General features: G+C 32.6%; 1 non-coding gene across 1 annotated transcript; it reads left to right on the forward strand.

The window, feature by feature from the left end:
• Positions 1 to 1,498: 1,498 nt before the first annotated feature.
• TRNAG-UCC (transfer RNA glycine (anticodon UCC)) lies at positions 1,499 to 1,571 on the forward strand. The gene has a single exon. It is a non-coding gene; the product is annotated as a tRNA-Gly (tRNA).
• Positions 1,572 to 6,322: the final 4,751 nt, after the last annotated feature.

The raw sequence follows: 6,322 nt of genomic DNA on the forward strand, positions 1-6,322 counted from the left end.
GTGGTAAAACTATGTACGATAGATGCACAAATGTTGAGATCCGTACATTATGTAAGGCTGAGACAAGCATTATCGACAAAATCAAGAAAGGAGCTCTGCGCTGGTTTGGACATGTAGAACGAATGGACAGCGAGAGAACGGCTAAGAATATTTACAATGCGAATGTTGATGGATGCAGAAATAGAGGAAGACCGAGAAAGACATGGCATGACCAAATCCAACAGATACTTAAAGATTGACATGTCAAAAGTCGGAATAATCGGCGCGCGTGCATGAGAAGATGTATGAATGTAGAGGAAGCGAGATCTGTATGCAAAGATAGAGTGTTGTGGCGTTCTATCCTCTCTGCCTACCCTTACGGGGAAACGGCGTGATGGTTTGTTTGTTTTGTTTGTTTTTAACTACTATGGGGAACAGGAAATCAAAATGACATTAACAGACTACAAAAACAGCAAAATAAAATATTAAAGTTAGTAAATGACCTTCCCTATCTAACAGCAACTAAAGAACTATTTAAACAAACTAAACAATTAAATGTATGTGAACTCTTTAAACTAGAATCCTTCAAATTTATTCATAAATTAGCCACTAATGTAATTGTAGACGAAGAACTACAACTTGAAAAAAAACTGTACTAAACATGAACACAATACGAGAATATCACAAAAATATCATATACAACCTTTTAAAACGAGAAAAGGACCACCGAGACTCATAAACCATGGACTGAAATTATACAATAAACTACCAGACAAAACCAAACAAAAGCCTCAGACAACCTTTACAAAAGATGTTAAAAATATTATTTTTAACAGTAGAATGTGAATTTTAAAAGTAAAAATATTTTGTTTATTGTATGTAACCTGCAAGGGTTTATCAATGAAATTTAAATAAAAAATAAATTTTAAAAAAACACAAATTTTGATATCCAGTGACCGGATTCGTCGCTTTCGCGAAATATTTGAGACTGGTATCTTTATTAAGGAGTCAATGTTTTTATACAAAACAGAGGTAAGGATAGAGAATTCAAAATTATATGAAAGTAAATTAAATAAAATGATTCTTATCTTTTAAGGATCATTAACAATTTTTATTCTGGTTAACTAATGAGTTGATATAATGCTATTTTAATGAGTTTAAGTATTGTTTAAGTTTAAGTACGTCACAATTATCAGGCCAAACATGTCGCGTTTTTGTAGGGACATATTTTTTTTATCGTTTCTTTTTTAAAGTAATGTATAAGAACATTTCTCTACAATATCCATATTGATTTTGAAAACACAATTAATTTTTCTAAATTCATTTCATATATAATATTCCTAGTATGTGATATTAATACATCTATTATAATTTTGAACTATTGTTCGGGTTTCAGGTCCATACAAAACGTGATTCAATCTTAGTTTTACGGTTAACCCCCCCCCGTCAGAATATTTAACAGTACCGGATGATGCGAGAAAAAGCGACTCAACATTCTGTGCATAAAATTTTATTTGTCGGCCTCGTGGCGTAGTGGTTAGCGCGTTTGCCTTCCAGGCAAGAAGTCTCGGGTTCGATTCCCGACGTGGTTGACATGAAATATTTATTTTAAAATGTGTTTTTACACTAGAATATCATTTATCATCATTTTATACTGACGTCTAGAACCCCTCGATACGTTTATCTACGCATTATAAGTGTCAACAATTTCATTCCACCGAGCAATTTTTCCTTTAATTGTGATTTATTGAAAAAAATTCGTTTTGAGGTTTGCACTTTTTTTCTTAAAAGCCTATTAAAAATATGAGAGGGAAATAAGTAAGTTTTGAAGTCGAATTAAATTTCGACATAACTGTCACTTTAATAAAACGAACGCCTAGATGTGAAAAAAATGTCGCTAGGTTCTCTCCTATTAACAAATAAGAGTATCTAGGCGTCAGACACAGATTATATGCGTCAGAAAGTTACCACTCTAAAAAAATAATTTAGTTATTATATTTTTTCCATCTGTTTTACTATCTTTTCGAGTGCATGTATCGAGACGTTTTAGGAGCCGGCTGTGTAGTCGATCGGTACAGATCGGTAGATACATACAGACGATCGCTAAGCGCACCGTCTAGGTGATTTCCAAAAGTCATGCAAAATTCGTGTTCAAGTGAGCATTTTTGCTTGAATTGGGATTTATGGAGATTATAATCGCTTTGAAGTGAGCACTTTTTATTACAGAAGCCTATTTAAAATATAAATGAGAACTATTTTAAATGTTAATGACGTAAGGAACGCGGAGTAATTGTTTGCGGTCATTCCATTGGCTTGTTTCGATCATATGATGTCAATATGGCAAGTGGGTAGAACATACCGAGGTAAGATACAGATAGTACAGAATTTAAGTGTACCGTCTCGATCCATACAGATAAAGATAGCGTTCATAATCGAGGCACTGGAACTATTAATTTCTTTGTCTATTACTTCGCCGAGATGATTAAGGGCCGGATCCGGCCCGCGGGCCGGTGGTTGCCCAAATATGGCTTCGTTTAATGGTCTTTTAACAAATGGAAAAACTTCCTCATCGCTATTACTGCTATTACGACATGACGACTAAGCATTTTGCCATCTCAGTTCACAAATCTATTTTCCATTAACGGCGCTCCCCACAAATCCCTTTAGCTCGTCCGCACCTTCGCATTAACTTACTATTGATTTCATATTAAATCTGAACTAATCGCTCGTCCGAACTGAATGAAGAATACAGTCTTGTTTATGTGTCTGAAATAGAACTGGAACACTTTTCCACTCATAATGACCGTTTACACGCGGACAATACAGTAGTGTTTTGTCCCAGGATTCGACCATTGGGCCACGTGTAAACAGCATTAGGGAAATATCACATACTACGAATACCGATTAAAATATATAAAAAGAATTTAGAAAAAAAAAATTGTATGTTAAAAATCAATATGGATATTGTGCAGAAATGTTATCGTACATAACTTTTAAAAATAAATTATAAAAAAATATTTCCCCACTAAAACGCGACATGTTTGACCTTGATAATTGTGACGTGAAAGTTTTTTATAAAGTAAAAAGAAATGTTCATCATCATTTCCTTTCCGCACCTAATGGTGCATAGGGCACTGCATTAGTACACCAATCGTGGCGTATCTTGATCATTTTGTTGCACGAAGGTAAGATGATTAGTCTCACGCTTCAGGTACCAGTCCAGGGACTATGAATTATTCTAGTGTGAAAACACCCTTTTAAATAAATATTTCATATCAACCATGTCGGAAATTGAACCCGAGACCTCTCGCATGGCGGCAAACGCGCTGACCATTACACCACGAGGCCGACAATAGTATATTGATGATTAAAAAATATTTAAAAACCGCTTAATTTGGATGCATTTGGTCAATGTCAATGTCAAATCATTTGAATAAATCCGTAGCACGTGACAACAAAATAAATTATTTTAATTAAATTACAAATTTAAAAGCTTCAATTAAATTAACTTAACAATAGAATCACCATGTAAAGCGCCCTTGAGGTATTTTATTACGAAAATGGCGCTATATAAGTTATCCACAATAAATAAATGTATCGATCGTTCGAATAAAAAAAATAATTCATTAGATGTTGTTCATAAAAAAAGTATTTGTCTTATTTTTAGGTGAATAATTGTCTTAAATACTTACTTCAATTTTTATTATTGTCGGTATGTTTTCCATTTTATATTCTTGTTTAATTTCTTTATTCCTAATGTTATATTTTATAATGTGTATTTGTGGTTCAATTTTTATTATTATCGGTATGTTTTCTAATTTATTATAATTATGTCTCATTTATTTACTATTAATGGAATATTTTCTAATTTATTTCTATGATTCAATTTTTATTATTATTACTTGCATGTTTTTTAATTTATATTTATATTGATTTTTTCTAATGTTTTTATTATTCTTTGAATTTATTAAGCATCATTTAATGAAATTTAAAAAAAAACACATGAAAAAAATAAAGTCCTTCCTAAACACAGGAATTTCCTAGCTAGTCGGGACCTGAAACAAATAAACTCTGTACATTTTAAAACTGTGAAATACATAAATAAATAAACACACCATAATAGGCTTGTTTTGCGTTTTTATATCAAACAAACAAACCATCACGCCGTTTCCCCGTAAGGGTAGGCAGAGAGGATAGAACGCCACAACACTCTATCTTTGCATACAGATCTCGCTTCCTCTACATTCATACATCTTCTCATGTACGCGCGCCGATTATTCCGACTTTTGACATGTCCGTCTTTAAGTATTTGTTGGATTTGGTCATGCCATGTCTTTCTCGGTCTTCCTCTATTTCTGCATCCATCAACATTCGCATTGTAAATATTCTAAGCCGTTCTCTCGCTGTCCATTCGTTCTACATGTCCAAACCAGCGCAGAGCTCCTTTCTTGATTTTGTCGATAATGCTTGTCTCAGCCTTTTTATATCAATTTTCGGAAACAGAGTTTCATGTTTGCATTTAAAAAAAATTAAATAAAATCGATTTGATATGGTCAGTGATCAGTACTTTCTTTACCCACCACTAGTCACATTAGCCCGTGCAGCTGTCATTTTAATGAAGCTTTATTTTAAGGACTAAAGTATATATTTTATATATTTATGATAATTAGATATAAGTTAATATTAGGACATGCATGTATTATGTTTATACTATTTAACTTATTATTAAACATGGAAACTTAGATTTATTTAATTTATTTTTATACCAATTTGAATCATGACTTTTTAATCACTTCTTTTTTAAATTATAAAAATGTACCTAGTGTTATACTTGTTTGACTGTTTATGCTATGATACATCGCCTCTGTTACTTCAATACTTTTTTTATTTAAACCCTTTATTTATTGTTAATTTGCTGCACACCTATGTTTTAATTTCTTATTTAATTTTTTATTTTTAATTTCCTCATTTTCTGCCGATTTTATTTAATGTATCTATATTTTTTTATACTGTCTTCAGGTGTTTTGTTTTATAATAATTGTTTATTAATATTATTTTATACTTTGTTAAAGGCGTAAGCCGTCGAAATAAATAAATACATTAAGACTGCGTGAAAAATTTAAACGCTTATCAGTTCATGGTTTACCTCTTCTTTCTAATTCTCATGGCACTCTCGTAATACCCATCTAAAATGCCTCTTTCTTCTCTAACTCATATAGTGTCCATGCGGATTGACTGCGGAATAATCTCCCATCCACCATCAAAGATGTTACTACATTATCTCTGTTTAAATCACGTCTGAAGAAACATCTCCTTTCACTTTCTTAATCTTTCCTTTTTCCTCTTTTTTCCTTTTCTCATTGAGTAATAGTTTTGATTTAAGGTAATTTATAAACAAATACGTTTATTTCTATTTTTATATCTTTAGCTTTTTAATCTTTTTTTTCTATTGAATATGTTCTGTAACTTGAATTATAAAAATAAAGCTTTTATTTTATTGGTTGGTTGAAAGAAATTGCCATTTGGCAATAAGCCCGCCAATGTACAAATAACATTATGTACAAAAAGTTAAATAAATAAAAATAAGACTACATAAAAAAATTGGTGTCATAAATGACACATCGTCTATTTATTTGGTAACTTTTTATGACTAATTTTAGGTTGTATCTTTGTTGAAAATTGCCTTAAATTTCGCGGCCCGCTGGAAACTGCCACTGAGCATAACAGCCCGAGATTTGGCGAGTGTAATGACGCGCGAGGCGCTGAAATTCCGCGTCCGCCAGTGTGGAGTCGTAAAAATACCGTAGTCTACCAAATCGCTCAGTAGTAGACCGGTAATCTACCGTTTTCTACCGTAGTTTTGGTAGTTTATTTTTTAGGTTAAAATTGATTTTCACTATGATTTTATTATTCTTGTTTTATTTTGAGCCCCTTGCCGTCTGTTAAGTAGTTTATGAATGAATAATTTCATGTTTCGTGACAGTACGGAAAAGCTTCTTTACGGAAAATTTACTTGAGACGGGCGAAAAAATAAAAATATTAAACAGTGCCCTATGGACTGAAATGAGCCAGTGCGCTATGGACGAAAATAATGAAATATTGCTCATGAAGTGATTAAACGGCAATTAAAAAAAATACCGTATTTTAACCAGTGTCTTACACATATATAGTTCTACTACTACTACCATCATGCCATTTCCCCGTAGGGGTAGGCAGAGAGAATGGACCGCCACACACGTCTATCCTGGCATACATTCCTAGCTTCTTCCACATTCATACATGCCCTTCGGTTCTGTCTGCTTTTGACATGATCAGACTTAAGATTTTGGTTTATCTGATCATG

This window comes from Micrasema longulum, unplaced genomic scaffold (genome assembly GCF_059751315.1).
Source record: "Micrasema longulum isolate JH-2025_06_02 unplaced genomic scaffold, ASM5975131v1 h1tg001531l, whole genome shotgun sequence".
NCBI lineage: Eukaryota > Metazoa > Arthropoda > Insecta > Trichoptera > Brachycentridae > Micrasema > Micrasema longulum.